At 37.9% G+C, this 19,648-nt stretch overlaps 1 protein-coding gene across 4 annotated transcripts in view; it reads right to left on the reverse strand.

Annotated features, from left to right (window-relative positions):
• Positions 1-19,648, reverse strand: part of PRICKLE1 (prickle planar cell polarity protein 1) — a 682,914-nt gene that overhangs the window by 92,896 nt on the left and 570,370 nt on the right. Inside the window, exon 1 of one of the 4 annotated variants that reach the window (XM_044087455.1) lies at positions 16,546-16,877. The exons of 2 other annotated variants lie outside the window; for them this stretch is intronic. The gene's annotated coding sequence lies outside the window, so the exon portion shown is untranslated. Of the gene's footprint in view, positions 1-15,236; positions 15,616-16,545; positions 16,878-19,648 lie in introns of those variants that run through there. One more of the 4 variants, XM_044087453.1, reaches the window with a different exon arrangement.

The raw sequence follows: 19,648 nt of genomic DNA on the forward strand, positions 1-19,648 counted from the left end.
AAGTCACAGTAAGCAAAATCTGCCATTTTGTTATACTAGCAAGTCTCAAAGAACATTACTGTACCACTTTCAGAAAAGGTAACTGGTTGCCATTTATTACAACAAGGACAATGCTCCTTCTCAATTACCCAATATATAGATTACTAAGCTGCACTTACATACCCTCACCCGACTGTAGACTCAGAACTCACACCAAAGGAAATAATCTTCACTCAAATGCTCATTTTGCATTGAGCCTTTACTAAATGTGGCAGCCTCGAATGTTGTACTACAGGAGAACAGGACAAGAAAAACTAGGAGCACACCTTGGTGGTTGAGCAACTGGGAGACCAGAACAAGAAAAACTAGGAGCACACCTTTGCGGATGTGCGACTGGGAGACCAGGACTAGAAAGACAAGGAGCACACTTTTGCGGATGTGCGACTGTAGCATAATTTATGTTTTTATCATCATGTTAAAAGCTGCATCATACCTTCAATGCATTTACATTCTACCTTTTAAATGTCGGAGTAACTGGACCTCAGTGAATGGAAGCAGACCGTTCTATTCATGTATTACCAAGTCTGACCTCTTCTTATAGTTACCTATGCTATCTATGTTTGAATTGCACTATTTCCTTTCTGCTTTAAAAGGCATTTTCTTTACCAACGTTTTCCTTGAATCAATGTATTGTTTCATTGTGTACACAATGAATTTATGCTGTTACTCCCTGACTGATCTGTACCACATCAGCAACATTGGAAAATGGCCTGTGACCCAGCCCAAAGCCTGGGTCAACACACTAGAGCACTGATGGCGAATCTATGACACCACAATGTTTTAGGTGACACACCAGCGTTCACCAACACTCAAGTTGCCAAAGAAACTGGATGAACAAAAATACAAAAAATATGTGACCCTTCACTTATTTATTAAAACCCAGCAACAAAAAAGTCATTAATTGATATTAATCAAATCAAATGCAATATGTACCATATTTTTTCAGTTCAATTCAAAAGTACTGTAATTTTTTGGCGCCCTGTTTTAAGCCCAATTATCGGTGCGCAAATCGTTTTCTCTATTGTAAGTCACTGATTTTTATTTTACTTTTTAATACATAGCAGCACACGATTGGACTGTATTTTTTAAATGAATTTGTAAAGAATTGTTTCTCTTTTGTCGGGGGGGGGGGGTGACACACCAGCAGAGTCAAGACAGGCATTTTTCGAATTTTTGACACACCGAGCCCAAAAAGGTTTACCATCACTGCACTACAGCAAATAAATATCTTGGTCTTCTGAATTATAGGTGGTTGTAGTCCATTCCAATTCACTGCGAGTAAACCAGAAAAAAAGAGACACGTCCCTTAGGCCTAGCTTCACTACCAATAGTGTACACGGTAAATAAAAATGGGACACTACTAGTGGGTACCTCTGCTTTCAGCCATTCAAGCAACACAAAACAGCCAGTGGAAATCCTCAGTTATAAAATGGATAATAAACTTTTCTAAACAATTATATAATGTAATTAATAAATAAGGAAACAAGAATAAAGGATAACTCACAAGAATAAAGGATAACTCATGTGAAAGGCACAGGTACGCAAGTGATTCTAGCACTAGTTGATGGCTATAAAAAGTCAGCAATCCAATATGCTATGGCAGGAGTAAAACTTCTGTAACCTGCGGTTGCTGCACAGCATAAGACAACATTCCTTTACAAGATGGACAAGTTGTTACCAAAAAAATTCAAAAAGTCTGAAACCTGCTGAATACAAGCAGCCCTACAATCTTTCAATTCACCTTGTTGCACATCAGTGAGACAATGGTCCAGTGTGTAATTTTTGCACATAATGAGCATGAAAGGAATGGGGTGTCCAACGGGTGGCCCTAGGGGCAAAATCAGGGCCACCAAAAGCATTTTATCTGGCCCTCGGTATTTCCTACATCCTGTTTTGAATTGACAGATACATGTTGGACATGGCAAGATTTTTTTTTGGGGGGGGGGGCATTACCAAGTACGGTAAGTGGCCCCTGAACTGAATGATTAAGTGCCTACTGAGACAAAATGGTTGGACACCCCCTAGGTTAGACAAAGATGGAGGTCACCAGCTGCAGAAAATAATATGTGGAAAAGCAGAGCTCGCACACCACATGGCAGTGAAAGTAAGACAATTCTTTCACAAAATAAATACATTATGTATGCATGTATACATTTCATTTTTCTTCACTCAGGCTCGGCGTGGACAATGATACAGTATTTCTACACCAATCAGCAGAAGACATTGCTGCACTGGAAACCACATGCAGAAAAGTTCTGCAACTGGTGCACATTGGCATCTGCACACCTTACACCTACTATAGGCAGCAGTGTGCCAATGAACCTAGCTACAAACAGATGACCATGAAGAGGACACAGCAGCATTACAATTGGCATTTGCTAATAGTTCTAAATAATCACTCACCTCTACCCAGTCACAAGACACAGAGCCAGTCCCCAACTGCCGTACATCAGACAAACAGCACAATGTACTGCACAACACTGTGTGAACAAGTCTATGACAAAGACCAATGCAGCCAAGAAGCACTATAAAGTGAATCATTGCAAATAAAGAATCTGTCATGCTATACATACATAACTTACAAATGCTGTTTCAAACACGGGCATTAATGCCCTTTTAGCTTGCCAATATACTAAAACACTTCTTGTCATAAGTGTCCAGGCTGTTCTTAAAAATATCTAACCTAAACTAGTGTTTGCTTTAATGTAGTTTGGTAGTCTGTTCCATGCACCAGCAGAGAACCAATTAGTAACTTCTCATTCCTATAGAACCTTCTACGTAGGTTACCTGATGATTCTCTAGTACTTTTTGTTAACCCCAAACACTCCAGAGGTAGTTGTCTCTAAATGCCCTGTGTACCTGAGTAGGATCTCCTCTTAGATATCTGTAAGATACACTGTACAAGTTCATGTATTTTAGTCTATAACAATAACTTAGATTTTCACATCCATGGATGCCCTTAGTATATTTCCGCTGTACTCTTTCCGGTTTACTCATGCTTGTTTTCCTGTAGGGTTTCCATATTGTTATTCCATACTCAAGTTTGGGTCTAATGTAACTAACAAACAATCACTTCATTATGTTTGATTTCCTAGACTTTATAAATCTTTTTATACAACCTACAGTTCTATAATTATCATTAGCCAATTGGCTGCTATTTATTTTTTATTTATTTTACATTTGTTAACCGGATTAGTCCAGATGAGCATTAGCTCGTTTCAGTGGAGACCAGAGGAGAAAGGCTCCGCAACCAGTATTAACATTTTACATAAAGTCAGCAAGGAAACTGCACTGGCAGCTAAAACAATTAGAGAAATAACATTTTACAGAAAACAGTTTGGTATAAAATGTTAGAGGTCAAACTGCAAAAAGCATTTACAACAAATCATACAGAAAAGCAGTAGAGTACAATGTCAGAATTTATACATCAAAAACGTAGGCACAATGTCAATGTAGGGTCATTATTTCTAAGTAGTTATATACAGTATAGGTGCAGATGGAGTAGTAAGGTCATGTATAGGTACAGATGGAGTAGTAAGGTCATGTAGGGGTACAGGAGGAGTAGTAAGGTCATGTAGAGGTTAAGCAATGAGACAGAGAGGTAGGTGGATATTAAGACAGACAGTGGAAGAGAGAGGAGGGATGAGAGACAAGCTAGGGTTAGGAAGTTTCAGGGAGGATGACTACAATGGTAGGACCATTTATTTATTAGATATTCCCGAGTGGCTAGTTTGAAATGTTTTGTTTGGTTAAGGGACCTAATTTCTAGGGGTAGTTGGTTCCAAGTTGTAGCAGGGACCTAATTTCTAGGGGTAGTTGGTTCCAAGTTGTAGCAGGGTTATTGTTATAAAGTAAGCACCCTGATTTGGTTTTGGGTTTATAGATCTGTAGGAAGTCTTGGTCTGAGCTACGTAATGTCCTGGTTGGGGAATATTTAGTTATAATTGATTGAAGGCTAGGGCACAAAGATGGTAGATGGAGGATGGAGTGTATAATTAACAGTTGTTGTAGTAGCAGCAAATGAGGGAATTCAAGCCACTGCAACTGTTTAAGAGAGAGGCAATGATGTGATTTGTATGTTCGGTTTGCAGCAGATCTGACAACTTTATTATATGTAGTTTCAAGTCTGGTTATGAGTGTGGTGTTAAGATTTGTGTACAACTGAGAGCTACAAAGGAGGGTGGGAAGAAGAAATCCATGGGAGAGCGTTGTTCTGGCCGAGTTGGTTAAATGTCTTTTGTTTCGGTAAAGGAGTCTGAATTTCTGGTGAGTCTTTTTGATAGAGGTGTTGATTTGGAGATCAAATTTAAGCTGATCATCTATTATGACTCCTAGCAGTTTAGTGCTAGGGTCAGAGGTAATGACAGTGTTATTGCTAGATAGGATGGATGGAAAATGTTGTTTTGAGACTGATGAGTTTTTTTGGGGAGGAAGAGTAGGAGCTTAGTTTTCTTAGGGTTGAGAATTAAATTTGTTGTCACAAAGCCATGTCTCTATGGTGTTGAATGATGCTTGGGTAGTAGAGTGGAGGGTCAGATGGATAGTCAGCAATGGTGAGGACTGTAGAATCCTCAGCATACTGTACAAGTGTGGAGTTGGGACAAGAAGTGTAAAGTAGGTTGGTGAAAATACTGAAGAAGAGCAGTGGCCCCAGTATGGATCCTTGGGGGACACCCATTGGGATGCTTGGGGGGGAGAAAAAGCAGAGTGCCATTTAACAGCTTGTTGGCGGTTAGAGAGATATCTGGAAAACCAGGATATGGTGGGAGAAGAGAGAATCTTAGGTGAGAGAGTTTGTCTAGGAGGAGGGGATGGGAGACAGTGTCAAAGGCTTTGGACAGGTCGAGGAACAGATATGAGACTAGTTTATTATTGTCATGGGCCAGTGTTACAGTATTAATGAAGGATATTAGTGCAGTTGTAGTGCTGTGTTTGGGACGAAATCCATGTTGTGCGTGTGTTAGAAGGTTCTGTTGGCGAAGGTATTGCATTATCTGCTTGTGAATGCATTTCTCAAGAATCTTGGAGAGGGGAGACAGTATAGCAATTTGTCTGAAGTTTGATATAATCAGAACAATTACCTCCTTTATGTATGGGTAATGTGTAGAAAGTTTTCCATATTGATGAAAAGTATGATTCAGAGATAGATCGGTTGATCAGGATGGATACTGGATAGGCTTGGGGTTCAGCAGCTATATGTAGGAAGTAATAGGGTAGGTTATCAGCTGAGGGGGAGCAGGGATAGGATTAGAAAAAAAAACTCATAGCTAAATCTACCCATATACCCAGGTCCTTAAATGAGTCTACAGTTTCAAATCACTGTGTGCTGTACTAAATATTCATCTTTCAGTTTAGGTCTCCCAAATCTCATATGCTTAGTTTTTGATGTATTTATCAACATATTATTCTTCTGTGCCCAAATGGTCAATTTAGTCAAATTATTTTGCAGACATGCCTTATCTGTAACACTTGTAATCAATTTACCCAATTTCAGGTCATCAGCATATAGACTGTAGGGCCTAGGACAGAGACCTGTGAGACACCCTGCCTGTAACCAAGGATTTCACCTGTCCAGTTGGTGTGTGATACTTGCCATGTCCTATTTGTAAGCCATGCAGCTATCTTATCAACAGTACATCAATACCTAGTTGTACTAATTTATTTTTATTTGTGCATGACCCTGTCAAATGCTGAAGTTAAATCTATATAAATCACATCACAGCACAATTTTTCATTCATAGCTGTTATTATAGAACATCATGCTACAGGTGGTAATAGATCTATTTTCAACATATGCATGCTGATATATGGTTTCAAGCCCCAACCTATCCAGTTCTGACAATAACTTATCCAGTATTACCTTCTCCATTATTTTCCACAACATGAAAGTAGACTTAAGGATCTATATGATTCTGGGTTTGTCCTACTCCCCTTTCTCTTAAAGACAGGTTTAATAAGTGCATGTCTCCAATCTTGAGGAATCTTCCCATATTTATATGACCATGAATAATCAATCGATATAATGGTAGTGCAAGTTCTTGCCGAAGTGTTCTCAGGTCATTGTTACTTATCCATCTCCGCCCTGTGCTTTGTTTGGGTCCAGTTTGCACAGTTCTTTTTCAATATAATCTAATTTGATTCCAGTATCTGGGGTTACCTGGATGTCACTAGGACAATTTACCACCCCTTTTGTGGAGCCAAACTGTTTTGCATAAGAATTTGTAAATATATCTATAATCTGTTGTGTCTGAGAATAAATTTTGGAATCTGCACACAGTGTATCTTTACTCCTTCCACATCTTCTGTGTCTATAAAATGGTTTCCTATTATGCTCAATATCTTTATATAAATTTTCTTCAAATTTTTCTTGATCTTGTCTAACACTCTGCTTAATCTATTTGTCCAGCTCGTTTATTTCAGTTTTCAAAGTTGTAGTTCGACCTCTCTTCCATTTCTTATATTTTTGACCCCTCTTCCATTTCTTATATTTTTTTATCTCTCACCTTAAATCGGGTATCTTGCTCCTATGGAAATATACCCCCCTGATGTTGCGTGCCTTGCACTCAATTTCTCTTTCAAAACTTTCCACATTCCATCTGCAGTTTTTCCGCTGAACACTTAACTCCAGTTAGTTTTATACAGTAACTGTTTTGCTTCCCTATAATCTGTACTTAACCTTCTGTGCATTGGCTTAGATTTCAGTTTGGCAGAATTATCTAGCAACAAATTAACCTTAATAACCCCATGATCACTGCACACCAATAGTGGTAAAACCTGAAGCAATGGTGTTAAGACCATTTGTAGATATGCCACCCATGCATGCACTGACCAACTTTTCATAGGCCCCACACAGGCTTGTGTTGGGCTACAAAAGTCATGTGTGTTTTGCTGCTGGTTATCTTCCTGTTGTGACTATCATGAAGCCTCAAACTAGCTTACACATCTTAAATTACTTATGTAAATTTCACACAAATAGCAATGATTCAGATGCTGAGTATGTTATAACTGTCAAGACATTAGCTAAAGCCAATAAGCACACCTATCCTCAAAAAACAGGGCACCACACTGGTGCAAGTCAGATCACATGCAAATAGTCAACCAGACTGGACCTAATGACAGGAGTGAACTATTTTGTTCAAATTAAAGAGCACAGCAATTTTCAGATGCAGACATTAAGCAGCTCTATGAAGCCTAACTTTGTAGTTATGGCGCAAGAAATACCAATTTTCATAAATGTGAAAAATCACTGCAGTGCACTAGTAAATTGCATTGTAATGTACCACAAAAAGTGTTACTTAAAGATCCAATTAACTGATGTACTTCAATCACAGTATACACACAAGTTTAACAGGGAATATGGAAGGTATTTTTGAGGGGTGCAGGTGGGATCCCCTAAACCCCACCTTATCATATTCTGCACTTTTCAGTACAATTTAAAGTCATCCTGCTTACTTACATATTGATTTTATAGGTGAAATGGGGGGGGGGGGGGGCGGGTAAAGGGTACTATATCTCCAAACGTTTCTGCTGGGTGCTACAGGTAAAAGGCACTATGCCTCCCACTTTTCTGCTTTACACCCAACCACCTCCATTCCGCATACTCATCTCCCACTGTCTGTTCTTCCAGCAAGTGTTGTCCAGTCGTTAGTCTGTCTTGTATTCCTCCAACATTCTTATAAACACCCTCCAGAATACAGCATGCAGATGACTCCAGGTTTGTTTGCACATCTGACAGCAAGGCACTTCTCAAAAAACAAGAAAACTCTAAGCTTCAACAACCACTGAAACATGGCTATGTAACTCAACTCATGCTCATCACTAAAAAACTGAAGTACTACACCCCACCTCCATGAAAAAAAAATAAAGTCTTCTATCTTGATAATACAACCATTGAATCTCTTCTCATAACAAATTAAGGATGATATTCGACCTGCATACACAAAATTGTATAAGAAAAACATCAAAAACTAAGGATGCTTTATTGAACCAAAAACTCTCACTGACTCAACTAAAACTACACTTGCCACTACTTTATCTCTTCACCACACTTCTTTATGGTGCTCCCATCCTTACTAACCATCAGGCTTCACAAAAATCAAAACTCGAACAATGCTATAACAAGATTGCTAAACTTGCAGCAAATACCCCTTTCAGAACCCACCACTGTACAACACTAAAAAGCCTAAATTGGTAAGAACTACCCCAACTAACATACACACAGCATCTGACCACATAAGAAATTATTCTGCATTAATCTGTTTGTCCAACACTAAACAATATTCTACACAACTATGTTCCCAGTCAGTCATTATGATCCAATGACCAAAAGCTGCAGTCTGTTATGATCCAATGACCAAAAGCTGCAGTCTGTCCATAAACCTATCAAATCTGCTGGGCATTGTCTATATTCATACAATATGGCTAAGGCCTGGAACTAGCTGTACCCATCAGGTCAATTCATTCCCATCCTTCAAAGCCAGACTGAAAAAAAAAAGTCTTCCTAGCCAAAAGCTGGCTCTGTTCTTACTCAACACCAGGAAAAGCGATAACCACTTACTCCAACTTTTTCCTTACTCCTATCCATTTCTCTTCCCTGGCTTTCTCCCTAAATATACCATAAGCCTGCTTTTCTCTCACTTCATATTGCAATTCCTGTTTGCATCATACATACTAACTTACCTTTAATTTCTCTATAAACTGTCTAAAATTTCTTTAAATATTTAATCATTGTCATACAACCTTAACCAATGTTTTCATATGTCTAATTTGGTATAATTATTATTATTTAAACTGTTTTTTGTACTATTTTTGAGGATTACAAAACCTTACAAGCAACAGTGTCGTTTGTAAAGTTCACGGATTCTTCTATACTATTTTTTTGCTTAGCTCTTACAGCATATCGGATGTAAAGATCAACGTGCAATGTACACTGTGCAAATATTATGCAAATTGTAGACTATTTGCTTAAAGCCAATACATTTAACAGTCTTCACTGCCATAGTACATCCAGGCTTACAAATTACTGCCAACTCCTGCACAAACAGCTGCCTCCACACCAGCCAGAGTCTACTAGGCAAGTATACTCATTTCATTCAGAGTAAAGTCTGGAACCCCATCATTGTAAATGGGCCCACCTGGAACTTATACTCATTTCATTCAGAGTAAAGTCTGGAACCCCATCATTGTAAATGGGCCCACCTGGAACTTAACTGGTCGATAAACAAATAAAATATGTTTGCATTCTAACTAATGACCTCTGCCACTCTGAACATGTCACAAACACTCAACAATCCCTGATGTTAGCGAGGCCTACAGAGGAATGCCTTCTCATTTTCTTCCTCAAGTGCAAAATATTACAAAAGGACTATTTTCAGAATGTAAATTTAAGCTATACGGTCAAAGAAAGACATTTACAAAAAGAATTCTGAGCCCAAAATATGCAGTTTTAAAAATGTATAAATTCTAGCTAGAATTTAAAGAATGCATCCATTAAAATTATGCAGGCTTAGCACATATGCACAAAAGGAATTCACGTGGGTGGTAGTTACAGGAATAGTTATAAATGCATTGAAATAGGAAAACAGTAAAAATTAAACTGATTTCTCAGCTAGGGGGAAAACATGCTCCTTTTTCCAGATGGAAGGGTTGCAAATGCAACTGAAAAAGGAGTATTTCTATCCCAACTATATGGCCTCCCAATTATCTCAGCAGACTAAAATGTTTTCTATACACAAAGCCAACAAAACACCTGAAGCTCCAAAAAAAGAAATGAAACCCTGCTCTCTACGTTCCAAGGCCAAATGTCTACTTAAAAAGCAAAGACACGTTGCTACTTGGACCACTAATAAACTGCTCCGACTAGATTCTTTCCCATTCTTTGCTTCTTGCCTCACCATTCAAAACTTCTAAGACTAAATCCTTCCATAGGGCCCTTCTAACACCCCCCCCCTCCCCATGTCAACTCCATCGCAGTGACTTTTCTTTTTTTAAGTTGATATCCCTTAGGTTTGGGAATCTCTTCTTTCCAGCCTCAAAGAAAACATTCTCATAACCAAATACCAGCCACAATTCAAGAATTACTTATTCAAACATATTAAAAAAACACAATATATTGAACTTACTAGACTAACAGCATCAGCCACGTTATATTATATTAAAATAAGGTTTGCATTAAACATGCACCCTGACTAATGCACCTTGGCTCATTGTACAGCTGCTTCACCATCTTGGTAATATATCTCGCCCTTCCTTTCTTCTTACACTCCTTCTGTTCCTCATACCTCCCCCCCCGCCCTCATACCCCCCCCCCGCTATAAATAAATATTTTCTATGATCATATTTAGCTTTTGTCTTACCACAGACAATAAAATGTACATAATATGCTATCGTAATCATTTACTTCTGTTGTACTTGCCAAGGGACTACAGAAATGTTTATTTTGTATAAGACTAACCACATTTTTTACTCTGTGCTGAGCAAAGAACTATCACATTTGTTGTAGTTTCTTTGCACATTGTCTAACCCACTTTTATTCCATATGCCTCTGGAAGAGCCTATGAAATTTCCAGGGGATCAGTGCTTTATTCCCTTTACAGAAAAATAAAATATAATTTCTAGTGAATATCTTATACAATGAAGGGCATATTGTGCTTAGATGCAGAGCTGGCTATGATTAGTAAGGGTTTCATAACTTCAGTACAGCTATGAATAGCAATTAACTGCCAAATAAAATAGGACTTGCTCTATGAAGCTCTGTATAAGAGAATCAGATACAAATGTGTTCAAAAATTAATTCATGCCTTTGAATCTGGCATGTAACAGACTCTGAAAGTCTGACAGCACAGGCAAGCAAAGGGGACAGGCTGACTGCTGGCAAAGTGTCTGATTTCTGCATATTTTGCTTGGCTGTGTGCAGTCACAGAAAAGAGCATGCATGCAGTGGTTACACTCAAGTGTTCTGCCAATTTAAGAAGCAGACGTAAAAATGAGATATTATTTTCCATAATACAGTCCTACAGATAGTCATCTGGCTTTTTATGGACTCCAGAAGAATTCTTATAAGGCATTTCTACTTAAAAAAAAAAAAAAAAAAAAAAAAAAAGCCTAGGTAAAGAGAGGAATCTTACTCCAAAATACATGTGTACTAAGGTTTCACCTCATCACCTGTTGGCTCCTAAACAATGTCTTTCTTTGTTAGGATGCACAGAGCCTTCTGAAAAAGTTTACAGAGAAAACAGACCATAAGAAAATCTACACACACACATGCACACACACACCTTTTAAGTATACTTGTATAGAAATGAAGGGCTTGCAAAATTATTAGACAAAAATCTACACAAATAAATCCAGCTATTAAAGTGCATATACAGAGATGCCCCCCCCCCCCCCCCACACACACACACAGAAGTGCTTGATGGTTTGTTCACTTTATTGCTCTTTTTAAACTTTTTGGAAAACTACTTTTTAAATGACAGTCCCTACAAATCAAGGCAAAAAGGTTATGATTTCACAGCAATCAGTTTTTTTGTTTTGTTTTTTATACTGCTGAACCACAATCATTAACTGTGGGTTTTGTCTGCTACAGCAAATCTCTCAGTTTCTTAGTGCAAGAAATTTGGACAAAACCTGAAATAATAGGAGATAAAGACCAAAAATAGAGACAGGTTTTAAATATTGCTCTTATAAACTTAGAAAGATGCTAGAATAACAGGATTTTTGTTAGTATGCATTTTCCGAGGGATATAGGTTCATAGGTAGGTACTAATCATTTTCACAGGGATATAGGTTCATAGGTAGGTACTAAGCTATCAGCCTGAGGGCCTACATAAGCCTAGCCAACTAGGCTTACACCACCCAAGAAAGTTATTTTCCTGTGCCACTGTCGAGCAGAGACACAGAAGTGATCCCCAGGGTGTATTTCCATATGGATGTCTTAAATGCATTTTATTTAGTGACTTCAATCTTCAGTGATTTGCCAGAAAAGCACAAATATTATAAGGGAAAAACAAAAATATGAGGCAAAAATCTTGACAGTCGAGAGGTATACACTAAAGGACAGAGTCCTATTTTGTTAGCATGAAATATGTTTTTAGCAGTTGAAATGCCCAGGCATGAAAGTTCCTCATTAATGTAGCTATTCAGGTTAAGATATCAAGCCTTCCGTAAGTTTCAGATGTCTTGTCTTTGACTGAAGTCTCACATGTACATATTATGCATGTTATTAGAATAAATCAATGTTAAAGAAACATAGCAACATTCGTGACTTTGGTTAGGCTGGATACAGGCAGCTACAAAATCCTCCCTCTTCCCTCAGAAGCAACAACTGTTTGCAAAATACAGCATCACATTGCCCTCTAGTGGTAGACTTTCAGATATACTCTTGTCTCTGGAACTCCTTTTCCCAGAAAATAGAGAAAATCAGAGTGGGTGGGTGAGGGGCTCAACTAGCATGGCCTTCGTGGCCCACATTTTTAAGTGGAAGGAGAAGATTAAGCGGAGATGGAATGTTTTTAACCTCAAGACCAAAACTCTTGGCAGATCTTGTAAACTGATACTGTGGCAACAAAAACAACAGTCAGGGACATCAAATACAAGCCAGCTGGCAGAGTTGTAACTCTTACCCAGTAAAGACAACAGCACTCACCCCATGAGTGAAAAAGACAAGAGTACATATGGTGACGGTGGGGGTGCATGCAGGAACATGACAACTCATAAGTGCGTCTTGCCTGCATGATAATACACAAGCAGTGCCACCACCAGACAGACAGACGCACAGGGAAAAGAAGTGGAGAACTCCCCCATTCTGTTCCTTGGGGCAGGGGTATAAGAAGCAGAAAGGGAATTGAAATTTCACAAAAGCAGCAAATGGGGCTAATTTAGGCCAGACAGCTTCACTGTAAAGTAAAACGGTACTATTTAAGCGTAGGTTACTTTTTCTTGCAGCTCTGACAGCTTGGATTGATTCTGAGCCCAGGCACTCAGAAGACTGCAGCAAACAGCTGTTAAGCGAACACATGGACATGCAAAAAGACATCAGAGTCCAAGTCAGTAACACTGACTCCAAAAGAAGAGGGACAGGACAGTATCAGAATTACAAATCCAGAAGAACCTGCCACTACTGAAAAAAAAAAAGTTTCAATGTGCCACACCCTTAAAGTTTAATGTTCTCAAAGCTGGGTTCATCTTAAAAAGTCAGTTCTAGGCAGAGAAAGTCACAGTGAATTTCGTTCAGTGACAGTAGACAGGCATTTGACAGTAGACAGGCATTAAAATACAAGTCAATACAATAGCAACAAGTTGTTAGATTGACACGCTATGTGACATGGTATAAACTTTTATACAGACAACCTGCAAGAAAGCAACTCACGGAATCATTAGATTAAAAGAATCTGTGCTCTGTGGAGCGCACACACACACACACACACACACACACACACACACACACACACACACACACACACAACCTACAAGAAAAGCAGCTCACGGAATCGTTAGATTAAAAGAATCCGTGTTCTGTGGAGTCCAGATGACTTAAAAGTACAACTGCAGTGTCACCCCTCCAATGATGGGTCATTTTCTGCCAGTTTTAGTTGTAAGGGGAGGGAGTATTAGAAAAGTTACCAAAGCAATTAATTTCTAAAAGTTATAGTTTCGCAGTTTGTGGAATGTAAAATTAAAAAAGAAAGGAGCTCTCAACTGCAACTGTGAGGATAAACTAAGGGTTTCTCATAACATGAATAATGGTCATGAATATATATATTTTCCCTTTAGCCAGCTGACACCAAATTAATACTCAAATGGAATAGTCCACTAAGAAACCTTTTAAAACAAGCAACAAAGGCAACACTAAATGCAATGGACAGGTTGGGCTAACTAATTGAACCCGCATGTTTTGGAAGGAAACCAGAGAATGTGAAATAAAAGGAGAGTGACTAATGTCAGGAGAACATGTTGACCCCCACCCAGGCAGTAACTGGAGGTCAGGACAGAACCCACTCCAGGTTAAACTTGCACTGGGCATGTTAAACTTTTATTTAACTTGGAACCTCGATATGTAAATCATGTTATACTTTCTTATTCTTCTGTTTGGGTATAAACTACACTGGTTTCTTTATTTTATGACACAACTGCTAACTTTAACATATTTTCTAAAGTCATCAATACATTTCTTGATCTGCACAACTCTGTTGCATTTCATGTGATTGAATTACATTTACATGTTTCTACATGGACAGTCAGCACTGTATTTATTTCTTGGGGAAGCATCAAACATAAGCAGTGTTCACACTGAACAGCTTAACACAATTCCACCTTACTCTACTATACTGAACTAAAACAAAATGTCGAGGCAGTAGAAGAACCAGAAGTCTTTCTAGGCAGGAACATCTAGGTCCCTGGTCTAAATGAATACCACAGCTGGAACAAGGGACCATGTACAAGCCGATCATATAAAAGCAACTCAATAAGCAACCTGGCTACAACTCAAATACCAGCCTACATGCCAGAAAACAACAGGGGCTTCTATGACAAATACAAAAGAATAAGTGGAAACTGCCAGATTAGACTTTAACCACACAAAGACTGCTGATTAACTTTTCTTTACCCACACAAGCCCACAAAATGCAGAGAGTGTAGGGGGCATGGCAGAACTCTTCAATAAATGTAAGCCAGGCATTATATGCTACATTGCAGTTAAAACTCTAGTACGGTTAAAAATGTTGCAGCAGGACTTCACAACATGTTTTCAGGAAGGAGCAGAGAGCATTGGGTGCCCAGTGACTTGTTAACATACAATGGTTAGTGTGCGAATCACACATGAGAACTACTAGATGAAGGTGACTTACAGCTAAGTTACACCAACTGTTTAGAGGAGACTAAAACATTTGGCCAGCTAACTGGACACATCTATTAGATTTCTGAATTCTCCAACAAGATTGATAAGGGGGAACTGAAGGTTTGTCATACCCATTAACAGGAAATGAAATTCTATCATCTGTTTTTAAACATGCATGAAATAAAAAAAAATGCATTTCATTTTATGAGAAAGAGCATTTAAGCAGCCTGAGAAAGAAGTTTACTGTAACATTACATACAACTATGTCATTCAAAGTTTTCAATTCAAGTTCAGCACTGAGATTTTTTCCTTTAAAAGACCTCCTTTTTAGTATGAAATCACAAAATCCAAAAATATAACTCACCTTGAACAATAAGGGAGACCAGAACACCAAACAGAGAGGACTTTTGTAACTAACTCTTTGGAACAGAGGTAGTCAGCATGCCACCAGATTCCCGTCTTTGGAACAGCGCTTAGCCATGAAGCAGTCTGCAAATAGTACATTCCCTAGGATCCGTAAAACAGCACACAGCTATCCTTGCCTGAAAAAACAAGGCTGGAGTAGGAATGGATTACCCTGAAACCTTGAAGTTTCTACATCTGCTACTTGGCATACCCACATTCAAGCATCTTGTTTGTTTCCTCTTTTCGTCCAAGCAAAAGAAGAAAAAAGTACAGTAAAAACTAGAGCAAACACAGCTAGCAATCCAGCTAGACTGACTTCCTCGAACTCCAGTCTATGCAGTGAACCTTGCCCACTCCCCAAGGACTGCTACATCTGAGGAAGACCCCTCCCCGTGCACTTCAAACACACCCAGAGACTTTTTTTTTTTTACAAAAACAATGCTAAGCAGTTGAAGGAAATCATTCAGACCGTATTACAAAACCAGACCACAGTGTACTGAAGCTAGCAGTATATTTTGGAAACTGTATTCTTCTGAAGTAAAATAATTTCAGCAATTGGATCTTAGAAAGGGAAACTGTATGCTACCAAAGTAAAACCTTTCACTTTAGCATCTATCTACTTTATTTTCAAAGGCAAATTAAGACTTTTTCCCTTTTTGGAAACACAGAATAAAACAGTTAAACTTAGTGAATGGGCTTTAGAAAGGCAAGTCACTGGATATTGTTTTCATCTTTGCAAATATGTTTTTTTTATAGTGTCAGTGACGATATATATTGCTGTCTGCAGTTTCAAAATATTATTTCATGTCTACATATTTCTCATAACATCATTGAAATTGTAAGAGAAGGCCCTTAAGAATTCAATTGTAGCCTCAAAGCACAGAGGGAGAGATGGAAAAAAGTATTACATTATGGGACAAGGTGAATTTAGACAAAATCATTAAAATGTTTTCAGAAGGGAAGGGATGGAACCCAAAGCTGACAATCACAGCAATGTTGTAGTGATAGACACTATTTCTTAGAATCATCTGAATTCACTCAACAAACATAAACCCCACTTTGTGTTAGTGATCTAGTTAGTTTCAAAGACTTTATCCAGTTTAAATGTATAGTTCTTAAAACACTATAATCACCAGGACAAATACTAACCACAACTGTCATGCATCTGCAAGCCATCCAAGAACATCCAATGCAGAGCAGTTCACATGGCAAATGTATATATCCCTTTTTAGCAAAATTATACAGTTTTAGGAAACACAGAATCTTACCTCATTCCTTGAATACAATGTAATTTTGCTCTCTTTATGATATTCAGTTAGCTGGTAGCAAAACACTCCAGTGGACTAGTATAAAGTTCCTTCATACAGCTGCTGTTAGCCTTAGCTAAGCAATGCTCAGAGTGAAAAAATCTATCACTCTCCCCCCACCAATCAGGTCTTACTACCCCACTCAACACTGATGTCAGCAAGTTCATACTATGCTGCCAGAATAATTTAACAAGTTCCCAACGAATTTAAAGAGCTCATTAGCATATGAATCTGAAGGACTCACTCCTTAAACCAGGAAAAGTCAGACAGACCTGCTTTTAAAATGTTGGGCTAATGCCAGTCTAAGATGAGGGACCGTTTAAGTGGAACAAAGCCAGGTACACCCTTTTCATGTGTCTAATCAAATGTGCTAATAGTAGAGTCTGAAGTGTGTTAATTTAATTATACCCCCTTGAAAGAGACAAAACCCAGCAGGAGTTCGGCAGTTAAGATCAAATGACAAATGAGTTTGTATTATTTTATCATGGACAAAGGATCAAACCATATAAATCTCATCCCTTTTGATTAAAAAAATATATTTGGAGAATGTGTTCGTCTATCTCTGTTAACTAAAGCATTCTAGTATTGCCCATGTATAAGTGCCACAGTAAATCTAGTACATTAATTTGGGAAACTGTAATGTTTTAATGCATCTGCAGTGTTCGGCTCTATCTGAGGAGCAATTTCACAGAGTATGTAGTATTTTATGTATATTGCAGCTATTTATTCCATTGTGTGTGTGTGTGTGTGTGTACTATATGTATATTGCTTTGTGGCTCACAATATCTGTAATTTGCTTACTGTCAGATTTTTTATTTTAGCTTTTTCACAAATTATCTCTATATTTAAATGTTTCATATGCATTCATTTGAACTACTGGGTCATGCTATGTGTTTCATAGTTTACTTTATAGGTTGACGTCCTGGGTTTTATGTCAAAGGGCTTTCAGTTTAATGGAACTTAACAAACCAACAAAATGCTACAGATACACTGCATAGGTTGTATCTATCCCTTTCTGCACTTTGTTTTCCACAATTTTAAGGTTAAGTTTGAGACTGACCTTTATTAACGGTTTAAGTTAAGGATCTTGTCAATGTATGTATTTATAGTACACTAGCTACTTGGGCAATGTTGAACAGTGTGTGTGTGTGTGTGTGTGTGTGTGTGTGTGTGTGTGTGTGTGTGTGTGTGTGTGTGTGTGTGTGTGTGTGTTTATTTATTTAGATACTGCTTACAAATTATTTGTAGCTGTTTACCTTAGTGCCCTACGACTGATGTGTGGTATAGACACTTTCTCGATTTGTATACTAATATTCACTATTGTATTTGTCTTTCTTGACTTGGTGGGAGGACTGGTCCTGATGCTATCTCTTGCTATGAACCTGTTGATGAGTGCAGTGACAACAATGTGCTTAGAGCAAAATGTATACAAAAACATACATAGTGCTCTAAAGACACAAACTACTTGCTACAACTTGTTATGAAACCATAATAACAACCAGTATCTATTATATACCATGCAAATATATACAATAAAAGGATTGAAAATGTATATTTTAAAATTTACTAATATAAATTATCAGCCTAACACATTTTGCACTACATTAATTTACCTCAGGAGCACAAGGTACAGAGTTCAATTCTAACTGGATATGCTTAAAATGGCCCATAAGGGTAGCTAGCCTAGTACTTAACTATGAACTACAGTATGCTATAATATAAGGAAAAATAGAATGCAGAGACTAACACTATTTCTTACAGGAATTACCATGAACTATGTGACCATGGGAGGAGCCTGAAAAAATGTAAACTGTGTATGAAATGGATTTATTTATTTTGCTATTTTACTTTGTTCTTGTGCATTGTATCAATTTTATTTCAAAGATTTAATAGTTTGTGTGGTCAGAAATGGCCCAAAGTTTACTGAGATAATAACTGAATTTATTGAAAATAAGGCTAAATTTGAGGGAAAATAATTGTGCTATGTCAAAGCTGTGAGTTTTTATGGAAGAATGAATTACATTACCAGTTTCCATTTTACAGTGAGCACAGATGTGAAATCTGTAAGTGAGGTGCAGGAAAAACGGTGCCTGTAACTGAAGAACAGACATTTTACCCAAGTACTCATTGTGAGAAACATCTCTTCCTATGCCTTCCTACGTTGCTTTGGTTGCAGTCACAAAAGTACAGACAGTGTCTATTCTCATATGACATCAACAATCCATATATAGAGTTTTACTAACAATGTTTATATGTAAGATAAAAAAAAATTTGAAATAACTTTAAGATTAACATGGTTTAGCTAACTTATTTGAAAAGAATAAACTTGGCACTTCGACCTTCGTGTGAAGGTTTAGCTAAAAAATTAACTTTGTTTACCTCAGGAGCTCACATCATACTGTACTTACATTTCTTTTTGTATAGTATGTTAAACTGAAGATGAATTACTCTATATTAATGCCATCTCCTAATCATTAGCATCAGATGTTTATATATTTTTAAGTATATTTTTGTTTTTAGTATGTATTTTGTGTGTTATTTTAGTATGTTTTTTTTTTGGAGCTTTTCTCCCCAGGCCTCCACTGAAAATGGACACGTATCCAGTTGGACTAGCCCGGTCAACAAATGTAAAATAAATAAATAAAATAAAAATACTATCTTGACACTAATGGCACAAGAATGCTATCATATCTTCCCACTTTCTTTTGAGAACTAAAATGTTTGCCCTAAGCCAAAGCTGCTAGTGTTTACTTAGCTAACATGTGACATAGTATGTCACATTCAAGGCTGGGCTGGGATGTACTGTATAAGTGTTGGGAGGGGTTGCTTCCCAAGCATTGAACTGGCAATGTTTAGGGAGTAAAACTATATCATCTCTAAATTTGTGGGCAGTAGGGCTGTCTCCTTCTTAAGTGACAGATGTCTGTGACACTAAGAAGTGGGGAAGACATTGAGGGATATTAATGAAAGGAGAAAGAGGCAGAGGAGGAATAAGCTACTTTTGGAAATGTCAAGCTCCATTTAACCTCTGGGTAATGTGGCCATTACTCATGGCAATAGGCCT

The sequence above is a fragment of the Protopterus annectens genome, chromosome 11.part0, assembly GCF_019279795.1.
Source record: "Protopterus annectens isolate FY-2018-M chromosome 11.part0, PAN1.0, whole genome shotgun sequence".
Classification (NCBI taxonomy): domain Eukaryota; kingdom Metazoa; phylum Chordata; order Ceratodontiformes; family Protopteridae; genus Protopterus; species Protopterus annectens.